The sequence below is a fragment of the Ochotona princeps genome, chromosome 28 (genome assembly GCF_030435755.1).
Source record: "Ochotona princeps isolate mOchPri1 chromosome 28, mOchPri1.hap1, whole genome shotgun sequence".
NCBI classification, from domain to species: domain Eukaryota; kingdom Metazoa; phylum Chordata; class Mammalia; order Lagomorpha; family Ochotonidae; genus Ochotona; species Ochotona princeps.
This window is the reverse complement of record NC_080859.1, coordinates 15,382,831-15,401,224: the sequence shown is the minus strand read 5'-3', so window position 1 is coordinate 15,401,224 and position 18,394 is coordinate 15,382,831. Positions and strand designations below refer to the sequence as shown.

General features: G+C 39.5%; 1 long non-coding RNA gene across 2 annotated transcripts in view; it reads right to left on the bottom strand.

Annotated features, from left to right (window-relative positions):
• LOC131478204 (uncharacterized) overlaps positions 1 to 18,394 on the bottom strand; it is a 59,909-nt gene that overhangs the window by 17,131 nt on the left and 24,384 nt on the right. For both annotated transcript variants that reach the window (XR_009244355.1, XR_009244356.1), the window contains one exon: positions 13,492 to 13,549. This is a non-coding gene — a long non-coding RNA (uncharacterized LOC131478204). The remainder of the gene's footprint in view (positions 1 to 13,491; positions 13,550 to 18,394) is intronic.

Here is an 18,394-nt window from a genome sequence, read left to right as displayed (position 1 = left end):
GCCGCTAGGCCACGCCGCCGGGCCCAAAGATGTTCTTAAAAAGAAAGACATGGTTAGCAACAAATGTCTGAACATGAACAATTAACTCTCAAGATCATGACTATAATATTTAGTACAAAATAATCAAGAACATAATCTCAGGTTATATTTTGTAAATTAAACATTACTAGGTGAGATAATATAACAATATTTGGAATAAATGAACTGTCTGTACTTGTAACAGAGTTCTTCAAAAAGTTTATGGAAACGTGAGATTAAAGTGTTAGTTTATACCAGTGAACAATTTTTAAATCTGTGTGTGCACTGAAAGGTTTTTGTTTAAAATAAACTCATACTTTGAATCTCGTTTTTTCATGAGCATGTTGAGGTACTGTTGTGTTTATTGGAATATATATATTTTAAAGATTTATTTATTTGAAAGAGTGATCAAATGGGGGGCAGAGAGAGAGAGAAAATGCATATTTTAATTCTCTGATTTCCTCCTTAAATGGCCACAACAGGGCTGGGCCAAACCAAACCCAGGATACTGAAACTATATCTGCGTCTTCCATTTGGGTAGCAGGTTCAAGCATTTGAGCCATAATCTGTTACCTCCCAAGAGCACAAGTAGGGAGCTGAATCAGAAGTGGAGCAGCTGTGCTAATCTCTTTGTCATCACCACAAACAAGGCATTTTACCTAAGTAGTGTGTCTTCTACCTGGTCAGGGTTTATTTTGGTTTTTGTTCGGTTTCTTGTGGTGGAAATGATTTTAACTGGACATTTTATGAGTAGATCATTTTTTCCTCATCATTTTTGGACCTACAGGAAATCAAAGTATTAGAGTCAATTAACTTCACACCACCAGGATACTTTCCCTCTTCGAAACATGAGTACACAGACTGGCATATGCCTACGGGAGCTAGTCTGCAAGCAAATAGTTCTGTTGAAAGCAAAGTGGGTGCTGGCCCTCACTGCAGACCAGTGGCCAGCTCCACATTTGAATAGATGATGAAAGCCCTTGTATTTTCAGGTTGTAACTCCATTTTTATAAATACTGTGTTCATAACTCACATGTTCAACCAAATTAGGGTAGTTATCAATTTCATAATCTTGATAGAGTTTACCACTTGGTTAAAGAATGAGTGTTCTGTCTCAAATAATCTATAGCAGGAATTTCTTTCCATCAGTCTCCCTGTGAAAAATTCACAGCCTCTATTTTTCCATTCTGTGGTCAGATTCAAGTATCCATTGCCGCAAATGACAACAGCAGGATGTGAGATTTCCCATCATTACAAAGAAATTTGGTGGCTCCAGCACTTGTGATGTTGCAGACCCAAGTGAAGGCGTGAAGATAAGGAATCTATTTTCTTGGGCTTCCCATTCAATTTAATCCTTGACATTTCTGAATGCCTTCAGAGCAGCACAAGAATGACTCAGTTCCCACTCAGCCCACACAGCTCTCCTCCCAGAAATTCTTTCAATAAATACTAGTAACTACGATCATCCACAAAAGCACATAGAATTGGGTCACGGTACCTAGCTGCACATAATGACAGTAACTAAGAGGGCTATAATTTTCCCTGACAAGTGAAGAGTTCATAATATGAATGGTTAATTGTAGTTACCCGAGGTGAGGTACCATTCACTCTTTTACTTCACTAAATAAATTGCTTGAGTTTACTTCTTGGTATGAAATGGTAACATCTACGTGTTGATTTCTGTATCGCTAAAAGACAGAAGAAGCAGCTCCAAAATTCACCCTGAAAGTGTATTAGTATTTGCCAAGTTATTAACACACTTAATTTAGTATTCCATTTAGTTGGAGCATTAAATTCTTCCAAACACTATTAGGATTTGATTCATGCTTATTAATTATCTGTTGCTGTGTAACAAACCACTCACAATGTGATTTATCATTTCTCATGATTCTGTAGTTTGGTTGTGCAGTCTTTCCCTATACATCTCCACTTTTCCTGGACTCACTAGGTGACTGCATTGAGTGAGAAGGGAAGCCAGACCGAACAACCCACAAAGGTTCCCTCATGTGTCTCAGAGTGGGTGCTAGCCATCTTCTCCTCCCCATGTCCTCTCAGCCTAACCTAAATTAGACTCTATTCCTAGTGGACTCAATAGGAAGTAAGGATAGAATTTTCAGAATTTCCTGAGCCACAGGTTAGAGGATGTGCAAAATATCATTTCCACTTCAATCTATCAGTCAGAAGAAGCCATAAGGCCAACTCCAGTGGTAGAACCTCTCCGAGAAAACTAGGAAAGGAAAATGTTGTCTGTCAGTCCCAAGTCGAGGAGTAGAGAGGGACAGGCAACATGGTGCCGCAGGTTAGCTGTTGCTTGGGATGCCTGCATTCGACTTTAGAAGGCCAGTTGAAGTCATGGATACTCAGCTTGCCATCAAGCTTCCTGTTCAAGCATGTGGGAAAGGGGGATAATGGCCCAGGAACTGGGTTCCTGCCACCCATGTGAGGGACCTGGATGGAGTTCTTGGTTCCTGGCCTCATCCTGGTTCAACTCTGCCTTTTGAGGCCATTTGGGAAATGAACCAACAGATGGGAGATGTCTCTATCTCTGTTACCATCTGTATCTCTCTCACACTGCCTTTCAAATAAATAAGTAGATCCTTGAAAAAAAAAAAAAGGTGGAAAAGTAAATTCTACCTTCCAATGGGAAGAATGTGCATACCATCATGAGGCTTTCCAAGCACATTCTTCAATAAACGTTACATGCATAGTAAAATTGTAAACTTTTCTAAAGTTCTTAACCAAGGAGAATAATTGCCTCCTGTCACCATGAAACTTCCCCCGTTTGTTTTTCTGCTGTTTCTACTACAGGGACTACAGTTCATTTTGTCCAGCTCCAACCTACTTCATCACAGCATTGTTTTCCATTGGGTGTGTGAAGTCCTGGACAAACACATTAGGAAGGCCCCTGATTATATAAACAGCATGAATCATCCCAAATCAGCAATTCCGTGCCATTTCAGGGACCTAATCCTGTACCATCCCAGAAAAGAAATACTGCTCTAACCACCCACATCAAGACTTCCCTGTTCCTTGAGGCGTCAGATAACCCACTCCACAACTCCTGGATCCAGTGTATTGTGGGCAGTTGTATGCAAGCTCAGACTGAGGCTGCCATATTAAATTTCCCTGCTTTTCTCAAGATAGGATCATCCTCTAAGTTCTACATGACCACCAAAACGCACTTTTGAGCCTAGCCCAGAACAGGGAGAGAGTGACAGCCCTAAGGACAGTTTTCAATAACTGGGAATGGGAGACAGTCGGTGGATCGCCTAGCCTCCCATCCTTTGGAGAAGCAAAGCTCAGTGTTGCTCTGTCTGCCACTCAGAGCTCCAGAGAGAGTGGAGCCACTGTTGTGGATGTAGAGACCTTGGTAGCATCCCAAATGCTGCCTTTTTCCCTTCCCCTCCACCTACCAACTCTCATTTCCATTTCCAAATAAACTGCTTGCAAGCAAACCATTTAGCTCCCTCTTTCATAGAAACCCAAGCTAAGAAACCATGCCCAACTCACAAGTTTGGAGGAAACAGAACAGATGTGAGAACAGACAGATGTATTAAGTAGAGGCAGAAGCTCTAATAAGAGCAAACAAAGCCAGTGAACGCCATCACTGAAGCAAGGCTGAAGACTATCTCTGGTGATCTCATTAACAGACTCTGCACAGTTGAGAAAAGAATCTTGAAGCTTAAGAATTTAACAAAAGAAACTTCCAGGGTTGAAAATAGGATATCTAAGAACAAGCATAAAGGTTGTAGTGTACCCATAATGAGAAGATCAAAAAGGGAGTTTAAAAAAAAAAAGGAAGCCTAAGAAATAGCTTAAGTATTAATGACTGAGAATTTCCACCAAATTAATGTCAGACACAAAACCACAGATACAGGAAATTCGGAGAACAATGTGCAGCAAATATGCTCCCAAACCACATTGAGGCGTATGATGTCAACTTCATATAATAAAATTCTATAGGCAGAGTAGTTTAGACAGCAAACACCTATTTCTCACAGTTCTGGAGGTTGCCGGTCTAAGATGGGGGCGGAGCACAGTCACTTTCCAGTGAGAGCCCCCTCTGGGTTGCAGACTGCAGTCTTTCTCACTGTTGTACTTGGGTGGCATTAAGACAGAAGGAAGAGACCTGGCTCTCTCCAGTCTCTTCTTACAAAGGCACTAATGCTTCTCATGAGTACTTTGTCTTCGTTGCCTTATTAACACCTGAACCCTTCACAGTGGGAATATGATTGCAAAAAAAAAAAAAAAAGAGGACATACTCAGCCCACTGTGGCATATTGTAATTAAACCTCAAAAAAAGAGAAAACACCTTGAAAGACAGAGGGAATAAACGCCTTGCTTATGGAAGAGCAAAGCTGAGACAGCAGGTTTCTCATACACCTGGTACTTCACAAATTTAGAGATGAAACACACATCTAGCATTGTGTTTGTGAGACATCACCCTTCAAAAGTAAAGCAGAAATAGACTTTTTCAGACAATAAAAATTGAGAGTATCTTATCAGTAGATTTGCCTTGTAATCAATGTTAAAAGATGTGGGTGTTTTTTTTTTTTCCGGGCCCAGCACAATAGTCTAGCAGCCACTGCAAGGATCCTGCAAGTCCCAGAATCCATTATGAGTGCTGGTTCTAATCCTGGCAGCTCCACTTCCCATCCAGCTCCCTGTCTGTGGCCCGGAAAAGTAATCAAGGACAGCCCAAAGCTATGAGCCCTGTACCCATGTGGGAGACCTGGAAGAGACTCCTGGCTTTGGATCAGCTCAGCTCCAGCTGTTGCAGCCGCTTGAGGAGTGAATCATTGGATGAAAAATCTTCCTCTCTGTATAATCTGACTTTGCAATAAAAACTAAACAAATCTATTTAAAAAGATTTTTTTCAGACATGGACAACTTGTATATATCAGAAACTCAGATCTACATAATGAAAAGAATAGGATCAGAACAGGAATTCGTGAACAAAAGCTAAATTTTTATTTTTCCTTTTCTGTTACTCTGATATACAATTGTTTGCTCAAAATAACAATAGTTTAATTCTGTATTCAATAATGGATGAACATATACATAAGCATATGTGTATGCATATATATGCTCCACACACGTGGAGGAAATGACAAGTATACAAAACGGAAAAATTAGTAATATTTTGCTTTAATAAGGTACTTGTACCACCTATGCCAAAGCATTATAAAGTGTTATTTGAAAGCAGACCCAGTCACTCTCAAGGATATTGCAACTCCAGCCTGCCACAAAAGCTTAAAAAGTTAAGAATAGGATTTACTGGTAAGCCCCCAGCTATAGGTAACTACCTAGGTTGCATTGAACCTAGACAAGTGTTACACTGCTGGGAGAAAAACAGCTAATAGCTGAGAGGCAGTCTGGGCCTGGTTAGTGACAAATTTGTGGTATTTATCCTAGTGTGCCAGCATAGTCTATTTTATTTTTTTTAAGGTTTGTGGAGGGCAGCTGCTGGCACGCCAGCAGACAGGGTCTGAGGACCCAGGTATAAGCATGCGTGGGTCCTGGATAGGCAAGCAGGGCCCTAGACTGCCACAGCACAACGCCGGAGAATGGGTCTTGGAGCTCTGCATGCTCACAGGCATGGGGGACTGTGGATTATTCAAGGAAGCAGGTATGGGATGTGGGAGGGAGAATGTCATAAGTGAGGAGTCCCTGGGGGATTTCCACCAACCAAGCTACTACACTTTCAGGTGAAGGAGGGGTACAAGGTCAAATGGTTCAGAGAAGGGAAACTGGATGAACTCTGAAGGCCAAAACAATGTCTGCCCACGTGGGAGACCTGAGCTGGGCTTGTTAGTATCAACCACTGCCATCTGACACACAAGGCAAGGCTGAACCATAGTGCTGCCTGTGAGTGTCAGAGCAGTGTGGACCATGTTAGGCTGGGTCATAATATTAACCAGTTCACGAGAGTGCTGGGTCCGGAAGAAGATTCTGTGCTATATAAAAGAACATATATATTAGAAGTGAATGAATGAAGAAAGATACACAACTCCAATAATAAAAAACAGCGAGAGTGAGTGCATCATCACGTTACTTCCAACAGATTAGACTTCAGAACTAGAAAAGTTATAAGGAATAAAGAGAGCATCACATAATAAATTAGAGTCCAAATTGGAAAGGATGTAACAACCGTTTATGTGTATACACCTAACATTTCCATAAAAAGGCACAAGAGGATAAAATTATTAAGATACATGAAGTGAAAAATCAGTGTAACCACCAGGAGAAAGAAATGTCCATTGTTACTGTTGGAAAATCTAGCAGACTTCTGTCAAAAAACAGGCGGGTCCACTAAACAGCGGAGTCCAATTGATTGGATGAAACAATCAACCAGATACAGTTCATATCTACCAAAGTAATTCATCCCACAACAGAAAAATGAACATTTTTATCAGGCTCAGATGCAATATTCACTGAGCCAGATTCATTACTTCTGGGCTGCAGAACACATCGTAACAAATTTTTTAAATTACAATGGGCTTAATCTAGCAATGAGCAACAGAATGGTGAAAGATGGATGAAAATCCCCAATTTTTGCAGATTAAACAACACACCTCTAAATGACCTATGCAGCAAAAGACATAAAAAAAAAACTTTTTTAACAGTTCAAACAAAACCAAAATGAAGACATAACTGTCAAAAGTTTTGTGATGAGCAAAAAGCAATGTATGGAAGGGAATTTATATCTTTGGCTGCATTTTTAGAATAAGAATCAATAGAATAAATGTCTTCCTTTTCAATCTGTAAAAATAAGGACAAATTCAATACAGAATAAGGAAAGGAAAATAAATGATAAAGATAAGAGCAAAACTCAATTGAGAAAATCAGCAAAATCAAAAGCTGCTTTTTTGAAAGATCAGTAAAACTAGTAAATCTCTGGCTAGGCTAAATGAGAAAGAAATAGAAGACACCAATTCCTACTATCAGAAATTAAAGGGGATGTACCACTGAATATTCAAGAGGCAATAACAGGATGTTAAAGGAAAACCAGATACAACTCTATGCACTTTGAAAATCTAGACAAAATGGCCTAATTCTTAAAAAAACAGAAGTTGCCCCAATTCAAACACAGAAATGAGCAACCTGAATAGACTTATGTCTACTAAAGGAATTGAATCAATAATTGATAACCTGCCAGCAGAGAAAACACAAGATCCAGATAAGCTTATTAGTGAATTCTACCAAACAATCACTTTAGACAATAAAAGCAAAGGACATTCTAACTTGTTTCAGTGAGATAATCACTGCCCTACCAAAGAAGCTCCAGGTTCTGGGATTTGGCCTAACATAACCCTGGCCATTGCAGCCATTTAGAGAGTGAATCAATGGATGAAACATATTCCCATCTCTCTCTTCATCTTTCCCTCTCTATCTCTAACTCTGACTTTCAAATAAATAAAATAATAAAAAGATAAAGTCCCAGGGCCAGTGCAGTGGCGCAGCATGTCAAGCATCCATGGACAATGATTGGTGTCCTGGCTGCTCCACTTCTGATCCAGCTTCCTGTTTATGGCCTAGGAAGGCAATGGAGGATAGCTGAAGTCACTGGTACCCTGAGCCTGCATGGGAAAACTGGATGAGGCTCCTGAGTCCTGGTTTCAGATCATCTCAGCTCTGACTATTGTGGCCATTTGGGCAATGAGTCAGCAAATGGAAGATCTATTCCCTGTCTCTCCTTCTCTCTAGGTAACTCTGCCTTTCAAACAAAAATGGAATAAACATTTTAAAAGTTCCTGTTACCACTGATTTTTATAACATTACTGAAGTCGTAATTAATGCAATAAAATAAAATAAAAAAATGGAGGGGACCGATGCGGTAGCCTAGCCACTAAAGTCCTTGCCTTGCATGCACGGGGATCCCAAATGGGTGCCACTTCTAATCCCAGCAGCCCTGCTTCCCATCCAGCTCCCTGCTTGTGGCCTGGGAAATCAATCGTGGATGGCCCAAAGCCTTGGGACCATGCACCCACATGGGAGACCAGGAATAGGTTCCTGTTTCCTGGCTTCAGATTGGCTTTATAAGCTCAGGGAGTTGCAGCTGCTTGGGGAGTGAATACTTGGACAGAGGATCTTTCTCTGTCCTCTTCTCTGTATATCTGCCTTTCTAACAAAAATAAAATAAATTTTTAAATGAAGCATTTAAATATAAATCTAACAAAACAATATAATATCTATGAGAGAAAAAACATTAAAAGTCTAATGAAAGAAATCAAAATATAAAAGAAATATTGCATATTTGTAAGCAAGTCTCAATACTTCCAAGAAAGCCAATTCTTTGCAACATTATCTGTAGTTTCAGTTCAATACTAATCAAAAACTCAAGAAAGTTATTTTGTGGAATAGCTCTAACTAGTAACTAAAGTTTGTATGGGAAGCAAGAGATCTCGAATTAAATCACATAATATTGGAGGAGGACAATGTTGGATAACTGAAATTAGTTAGCACTACTCACAACTGCTGTGAAGCCACAGCAATCAAGACCACGTGCTGTTAGAGAAAGGAACAGACACATAGATCAACGGAACAAAACAGAAACCGAGAAACAGAGCCAAGCATAGTCAAATGACCTTCAACAAAAGACTAAGGGCATTACACGGAGCAAAGAGGACCTTCTCAACAATTGATGCTGGAAAAAACACCTACCTGCAAAAGGTTAACGTTAGACACCAATCATACACACTTCACCAAAAAATATTTCAAAAGAATTCTTCTATTTAAGCGTATCATGGCACTGTAGGTAGGACAGTGGTGGAAAGCACCCTATTATCAAGATATATTTAACAGCTTCATTAGGAGTTCTTTTGTTTGGAACTAAAGATGCATAAAGCAACAACTCCACTTCTCAGTATGCTAATCTCCATTATGTATTTCCTCTAGGTAATATATGTACACATGTTTACCTATGTATCTATTGATCTTGCATTTTGCATGAAGGTTGCTTTATATTAGAGGGAATATATGATATCTGGTCTTTTGGGATTGACTTATTTCACTACACATAATGTTTTTATGACTATCGCTGAAGGAGTACACTATTATAATAATATGGGGAGAAACAGGGAGGGGAAAGTCCAATGAAGAAAGTTAACGGGGACATCTGGATCTAAGCCTATGGACTTGTATCACAGAAAATAAAAATAAAAGATTTTTAGATAGTTAAAAAATTTTGCATAAAATACAGAGCTGCAAAATACCTAGAAGTTACATAAAAGAAGACCAGTCACAAACTTTGCCAAAGACACATCTGACATAGTCAATAAAAGAACTTTTAAGACTCAACAATAAGGAAAAAGGCAACTTCATTATAAAAGTAATCCAAATATTTCCATAAACACCTAGGAAGATAAAGAGGTGGCAAGTAAGCATTTGACGAGATGTCCAACATTGTAGGTCATTAGAGAATTGTGAATTAGAACAACAGAAAGCTACCAGTATAAACTGATTAGAAAGGTCAAACTCACGAACACCTGCAGTATCAAAGACTGATGAGAAAATGGGGCAACCGACCCTTATTTATTGCTAATGGGAGTGCAAAACCGTGCACAAGCTGGTAACTTCTTATAATACCAAACAGCCTCACAACAAAATCTAACAATTGTACTCCTTGGTATTTACCCAGTTATTGAAAACTTAATGTGCACACCAAAGCCTGCATGTGTCTATAGCAACCTTATTTGTAATTTCCAACCCTTGGAAACAATCCAGATATCCCACAGTAAGATAATGGATAAATTGTGACACATCTAGACAGTGGAGTATTATTTGGCAATGAAAAAGAGATGAGCCAGGAAGCTTTGAAAGTACATCAAGGAAACTTAAACACATGTACTAATGGAAATAAACTGTCTAAAAATGCTTTATGCACCGTGTGAATGCAAAGAGATGACATTCTGGAAGAATTCATGCTTGTGATCCAACACTTTATCATGTAGCCAGCTGTTTGTCTTTGGCAAATGATGTCTGTTTCCTTTTTCTCGACTTACTCATCTGAGAACTAGGGCTCAAGTTTGCCTCTCTCACATGGTTGTGGAACTTGAAAACAAAATACCATATGTAAAAATCTGTGGTGCCCATCAGGCAGAAAAGAAACATTTGTCAACGGTCTCATGTGTAAGCAGCACCCTATTGTTCACACTTGGAAGATACAACAATACAGTAGAATGCATGCTCTTCAGGAGTTCATAATCCAGCCACAACTGCAAAAACTACAGCAGCCCTACATCATGCAGAGAAATGTGAATTAATCAGGAATTAGGGGCTTTGAATGAAATTTCATTGCAGACTACTGTAAAAGCAGAAACCTTCACACACCATGACAAGTTTGAAGGATGTGTCAAATATTTTGCAATCATGAACTCTCCTAGAGGGTGCAAACCCTGGAATTAGCTGCCTAGCTTGGATAAATATCACAAGCAGGAAGCCACTAAATGCTTCAGCAGTGCTATATTTGGTGTTACTTAGAGACTTCTATTCTGTATCGATCTCCTTACTTTAAAAGTGATAGAGCTTCCTTTGGGAGGTGAAAATGTATACAACTTTGTGAGCTCGGTTCAGCTCCAAGATATATATGTCTACGAGATACAAAATGTTAAGTAGCCAAGGAAGTTGAAGAATATGTTTTCAGCAAAAAGACATAGAGTTGCAATCACTGCTGTACAAATGACTTCCTATCAGTCATGTAAGAAATCTATTAGAAAAATGCGAGGCAGTGGAGTTAGCATAATTAAAAACACAGACACATTTGACCTAAAGCCCACAAAAATCTCCAACAAGCTTCACTGGCTATTACAGTATTCAGTACAAAGATTAAGGTTAACAGTCTCCTCCCCATAACCACACATTTTCAACAGTAACAGTCATTGTACTATGACTCTGAGATGATTTCCAGTGAGGTTCTGAGTTAGATGAAATAACTTCGAGTATCACAAGGCAGAATGACAGTAAAGATAGAAAATTACACAATTTAGTAACTAAACCAGTTATAGTGAAAGATACCCAAATCAATATAATTTAATGCAGCATCAAATCAAACCTCTTTTAGAACCAAACCAGAAATTGTGTTTTAATTTAAAAAATAAAACTTTTTCAAAAAATTATTTAAATTAGGTTCTTGACACTGTCATCATATTTGTGCTAAGTAATTTCAAAAAAGGCAGAGGGTAGTGACATTTTTATATGCCATAATAATTCAAATAATTGTTATTTTTAATCCAACATGACTCTAAATGAAATTTTTTTTATTTTAGTTTTCCAGAAAATGTATTTTTCACAGAATATCTGAGGTTGAAAGTTGTATTATTACCAATATGTTAAATATTGCTTCATTGGCTTGCAGCATTTGATTTTAATTTAGTTGTTTACCTTTATTTTGAAAGGTAAAGAGAAAGAAATGGAAGAACAAACAGCTGTGGCATCCAAGCCTGAGTCAGGATCCCACCCAGGTTTCCCTCGTGGCCAGCAGGTCCCCAGGTACTTGAGCCATCACGGCTGCCTCCAAGAGTATTATCCATTTAGCAAGAAATGTATTCGGAAGCAGAGCTGAAAGTCCAATGCAGGCATACTAATATGAACATCAGTGTCCTAGGTAGCCTTCTGACCGTTGAACCAAATGTCCACCCCTCCACATTTAGAGCCAAGATGCCACACATTTGTGCTTGCGGGATGAAATGAAAACGTTAACCTTAACATGGTCAACACAGGAGTATAGCTTCTATAAGGAGGCTACAGAAACAGGAAAAGGGAAGTGAGGATAGAGTAGGGTCCTACTGCATAGATGTACTAATTTTCCAAAGCAATAAATCAAGAAACTGTCAAAAGAACAGCTTTATAATATTAACTAAAATTATAAAGGTATAAAAATAGATAATTTCCAATTATTTGGTCTTCCATTTTGGTTTTATTTGGGTTTATTTTTTGAGGGGCAGGAAGAACGAGAGAGAGAGATGACATCCCAAATGCCTGCCAGAGCCAAGACCAGCAACCTGATGCAGGTCTTCTGCGCAGGAGGCAGAACTGTAAGTTCCTGAGCTGCCCCACTGCCTCCAGGCGTCTGTAAAAGTGTGAAGCTGGAGCTGGGAGCCTGAGCCAAGCAATACACTCACATACTCTGATGTGAGATGCGAGCACCTTAACCACTAGGCTAACCACACTGTTTTTAACTTTTGCTTGACATACAGTAGCCATCTATTTCACAGGCCACAGCACAATAGTTCAACATATACACCTAGTGCAAACTAATCAAACAATCATGATTCTCTTTTTTATCTTTGTGTTTGGATCCCACCATCTCTAGTCTTCTAGTTTTCATATTGTAGATAATACATGATTGTGATTTTTCAGTCACTTCACTGGACTATAGAACAGCTCTAATTGTTAATGATAGAGCTTAAGTGTGAAAGACAGGGATGCGAGAATAACGTAAATAAGCAACGAATTTTAACTTTTTAAATGAAAAGTCTATGAATGTGATATGTTACCTGTGGAGGAACATGGGAACAAGAATATTATCTAACATCACCAAGGAAATACCCACCCCATTTTTTTTAGTAGCAGCTAAAAAAATGTGGCATTTGGAGAGTAAAATTGGAAATGAGGAAGAATAAATTAAAATTTCCTTTTCATTATAAGCTTGTTGGTATTATCGGAACATTTGCCGTATTTACATATTACTTTCAAGTAGGAAATTAATCAGGAAAATGTTGCCACGTACATATATTGGCATGACTTATTAATAACATTTGACAAAAAGTACTTACATGTAATAACAGATAATTTCAAAAGAAACCATTTATGGAATATTGCCATCTTAAAGCACACAATGCAATAATAGGTCCTTTTGTCTGAAAAGCTCATTACGTTCCAGCTTACTAACATCTTCCTAGAGAAACAGGTCCCTAGTAAAAAAAAGTATTACTCATGTTTAATACCCGACAAGAACTCAGTGGTACAACAGCAAGAGGTACAAGGAAGACAATACTTGTCACACGTTGTTAGAAATATCTGTGTGGGAAATCTGTGAAGTGTTTTACTTTCCTCCCCCTCTAGATGTGGTTTGGGCAACAAAACTTCGAAGTCTGCTTCAAGCTCAACATGATTGATGTGATTCTCAACAAAGCAACTGATTTGATTCAATTAGAATCAAAGATCTCCCAAGTTGGAAAAGCTCATACGAATCCATAAGTCTGGCTCATCCTGCCAAGAGGAATGTGATGTCTCGTGAACTGTCTACAGCCACAAGGGCTAAGAGTGGTAAAATCAAAACAACAACCAGGACTCCGAGATCCTCCTGTGGCCAAGGACGTCTTCAGTCTTAGCTAGCTCCAACTACCATGGAAAATATCCTAAACCAAGTGCCTGACACACCAGCAATTTATTCTCTTACAGTTGTGGAGAATGGAAATTGGTGATCTGGGTGTTGGAAGGGCTGGGTTCTGCTAAGGTCTCACTTCCCACCTTGCAGTCAGCAGCATTCTAACCCAGGATCCATTTGGCCTTCTATCCCAGTGTGTAGCTATGGAGAGAAAGACAAGGAAAGACAGTTAAAGGTAGAAATGGTAGATTGATGATACGATAGATAGGTAGATAGACTGATAGATCAACAGATACGAATCTTCCTCTTCTCCTTAACTCACCAGTCCTTTCAGGTAAAGTTCCCTGCCTTTTGACCTCATGTAATCTTACCCACCTCCTAGCATCTGAGTAGCAAAATACAGTCCCACTCAAAGCAGGGTTTCAACAGTCTACAGCGTTTGCTCTCACAAAATGCATGGCAATTCTTTTTCCACGTCTTTCCCCCAACTTTCTTCCTAATATTTCACCCTTTTAATTTGATGGAAATAATACTTTCAATGACTTTACAGCTTGACACTGTCTTATTTTATTTTATTTTATTTTATTTCATTTCATTTTGAAAAGGCAGTGAGATGCACACAGTAATCTTCCTCCCCTCACCTGCCCTGTTTCCCCCACTTCCTAAATACCTACAACACCAGGGCTAGGTCTTAGGTCAGGCCAAAGCCAAGAGTCAAGACTCGATCGTCTGAGTCTCACACATGGAAACTCTAACCTCTGGGCTCCAAGACTACACATTAGCAAGAATTCTGGAATCAAAGTGCAACCAGGACTTGAACTCAGGGTATACCATGTGGGGTACAGGTGTAATAAGTGGTATCATAGCCACTCTATCAAACATTCATCTGTGTTCTCATTTCTGAAGAATGACTTATTTAAGAGACTAACTGCATAGCAATTGGCACACCATACACCTTTCACTTACTCCATCTCAAAGTATTAATTCAAAGACACAGATGTGAAGGTGCTGAATTATACAGCAATGACCACACATAATACTCTACCCAACCTAGTTGTATCATTTTCTCTGTAAAATTCCCATGAGTAAAGCCTATAGACTCATATCCATTAAAGCTAGTGGATTTCCAGAAAGAAAATGTTTCATTCTTTGTTGAACACTTTCCTCTAAGTTCAGTTTCAGAAAACAATATTCACACCTTTTTTTTTTCACCCAGACAGGCACAAGTGATGCATCCAGTGATGAGAGCAGAGCTGTATTTTCAGCTCAAGGTCAAGACAAAGAACATGCTTACTAAAGAAAAAAATGAAGTAACTTAAATTCAGAAATAAGACGCCAAGGATGGCAAAGTGGTTTTTGGAGGAAACTGCTACTTAATTACAACGTGCCTGGAAATGGGAAGGAAAGCACAAAACCCATGAAGTTGCAGACAGTATAACAGTCTTGTAAAAAGAAAACACAAAAATACATATGAGATAAGGATGCATCTGAAGTAGAAAAACATTCAGAGGAGGTTTTAGAGATAAAAGACCAAGGGCAGGGAGGTGGAAATGACCTTATGTTCACAAATCATGTGTCGAGACATGGAAGTCACAAACCACCCCCACTTCAGCCCGCTCTGACCCTGAACTGCATGTCTTGGCTAAGTCAATCAACCTTTCTGTGACCATTAACCTTCATACATTGTCTCTTGGTGGTTTTTGGGGGGGAGGGGTGGAATGTGGTTATCACACCCTCTGCATCAGACTCATCTCCACCCTCATCAAGTGCCCACTAATCACCCTATCCACTCACAGGCTTATTAAAAATGAAGATTCTTGGGGGTAGAACTCTGGTTTTATAGTTAACACACCAGTTAAAATGCTCATGTTGAACATCAGAGTGCCTGTGTTTGCATCCTGGATCTGACTCCTAACCCAGGATTCCTGATAACTTGTACCTTGGGAGACAAAGGGGGTAAGTCAAGTGTTTGGGTCCTTGCTACCCATGTGAAAGATTTAGATTGCATTCCTGGTCCCGGCTTCAGCCCAGCCTCGTCCAGGCCTTTGGACGTACTTTGGAAGTGAGCCAGTGCATGCATGCTGCTTAGCATCTGCTCTCTCTCTGTTTCATAACAAAAAGTGCACATATTTTTGCAAACTTGAAGAATACATGTCACTAAGAATGGGCTCGAATATTATTGAATCACACGGCTGATTATTCTGTATGCCGTATTTTGAAAATGGCTGCTAGATTTTAATTTTTCAACTCTCACCAAATTGTGGGCATTGGTTCTATAGTTTCTTCATCTCTTTATCAATAACAGGCTTGAGTACATGATCAATAAATCTATGTCAACTTTGACCCTAAAAAACACTGCCCGCCCCAACCCCTTATGCGGAAGACAAAGAAGTAGAGTTCTCTGAATGATGGTCAAAGAACAGAGAAGACTATTAAATCTTATAAAAAGAAGAAAAACATTGTATTGGGTTCAGTCATGAATTGGGTCAATGCTCAAACTGCTTCAGAAAACATGAGAAATCTTCCATTGTGGAAAATTAAGCAAGGACTGGCTGTGCCCCAGAGCATCCTCTCGTCTGAGTCACTGGGACTTAGGAAAGACACAGCAGTGGGATTTCCAAGTGCTAGTGAGCAGCAACATGGAATGTGGCCACTAGAGAAGCCAGAAGGACCTCAGTGTGAAATAGAGGTTGTGATAAAGTCAGCACAAGAACCAAGGTGTCAAAATGAAGCATCTGAAGGCTACACAAGAAGCCACACACAGAGGTTGTGACAGCTGTTACTGATTCCTACCCTGTAACCTTATTTGAAAAAGTAAAGATCAGACTTGTTTAGCTGTGTTTCTAGAAAGTGGAACGTTGAGATTCCAGCTGGCCGGTGGGAAACTGAAAGTCAACAGTGAAACCTTGATTAAAGTCTGGGAAATCGTGACTCCCACTCGTTTGTAGGTGTGAGGGAGTAGGGTTCCATGTGACAACTTCCTGCCACAAAGAACACCCAGGTTCTGCAGAAACAGAGTGTGCTGCCTACCTGAGAAGATAAGCTGTCAGCTGTGATATCAGTCCTAGGTCATGTCCAGGTTCCATGGTCCTATTGGTATGAGTCAATCTGTTTAGAAAACTAATACCAAAACATGAAAATGGCCTAAATTTCAAACTAAGTTCCTGGGGAAAGTGTTTAAACTTGTATGTTTGTATTTATTTGCTTTAAGTTTTGTACATGGAAAAAAACACAAAAAATGATGTCCCAGATCTCCTCGGCCTGAGATGAACCTGGAGCAGTCACAGCTGAGGGCAGATCTGAAAACCAACATATCCACACCTGTCCTCACCTCCTTCCCCCTCGCAGCAGGAGGACAGGACGGCTTCCTATGCACTCCAGATCTAATCCCCTCACCTCACTTCTGGCTCTTTTCTCTTCACAGCCATCCCTGAGCTTGGTTCCATTATTATCCCTTCTCTCATGTTCATTCAATATAGCTCCAAGGAAGCAGGCTTGTGTCCTTCTATCTCAACAAAATAAATTTTAACTCATTTATACTTCTTTATACTTATTTAAAGAATAACATACACTTGTTCTATCCACCTTTTGAACCCATTTGCACCCCAGCTTTTTATGCTACAACCCATTTCTCTACCAAAACTGTTGTCATCTGTCACCACAGGTTCTGATCATTAGCACTGCAAAACCCAGAGGGAACTCCTCAGACTGTGCAGAGCACCTGTTACTGCCCACCATGCCTTCTTTGGAGTCATTGTTTTCCACTTCTGTTTTCTTCAAATGTCCCCCAAAATCCTAATATTGATCTTTTTTAAGTTTTATTTTATTTAATTGAAAGAGTGACTGAAGGAGAAAGAGAAGGAAGGGAGAAGGAAAAATAGGAAGAGTAGGAGAGCAAGAGCTCTTCCATTAACTGGTTCACTCTCAAAAACCCTGATTTGAACCAGGCTGATGTCAGGAGCCAGGAGCTCCATCCTCATTTTCCATATGACTGATAGGGGCCCAAGTAATGGAGTCACCCTCTGCGGCTTTCCTAGATGCATTTGCGGGAAGCAGGGTTAGAAACTGAACAGCTGGACTTGTTCTGATTCTCCAGAATGGGATGCCGCAGTTGAAGGCTGGGATTTGACCTGGTACACCAGCAAGCAGTGCCAGTTTTCTTCTCCCGCACTCCACCCACTCACCCTCCCAGGAGCTTTTCTGTTTTACCAGTTGGATTCACCCATTGTCTGCCCACATTGAACACAGCACCTTTACCAGAATTCAACATTATAAGTTGAACTGTCTGTGAACGCACACATTCTAGATGGCCAAACCTAAAATTAAGTTGCCTGTCCCCTCCCACCCTAGATCTAGTTTTTTCCACAGATTCCTCACTTGCTTAAATATGAAATCAGGAACCAAAACGAGCTGACACAGAAATTCATGTATTTATTTAAAGAAATGTCTATGAATTTTTCTCCAATCTTTTGCTTATCATTGCACTGGATATTTTGCCCACAGAAGCAAACAAATTGAAGTAAAATAGCCACTAATTCATCCATATGGACATGTGGGAGAGCCACAGAGTACAAAAGCAGTGTAAGTGATGCTGTTTTGTATTGTTGAATGCATTTTTACAAACTTAAACACTTCAAAAGGCTTTTTTTTTTACATCATAAGGCATAAGTTTCCTACATTAAGACCAGCATTTTCACCTTGTATTTTATTATAAAATTGTCAATCTTGTAGGAAAACTATAGTGAATACCTATCTACCCACACTTTGATTCAGTAACTACAATTTGTACTAGATTTCATTTATCTTTTATCAATTCATTCTGTTTTTGTATCAATCCATCTTATTTCAAAATAGGTTGCAGGGATGGGTACACCTCATCTCTCACCATTTGGGTATGCCTTTTACCGACTGTAATTGGTTGGGGGTGGAATTTACATAGAGTGAAATGCACGAATCTTCAGTGACCCAAGCAGCTACTTACCAATTTATTCCTGGCTCTTCCTTCTCCCTCCCTGCCCTTCCTGTATCTAATCTACCTTCTACATT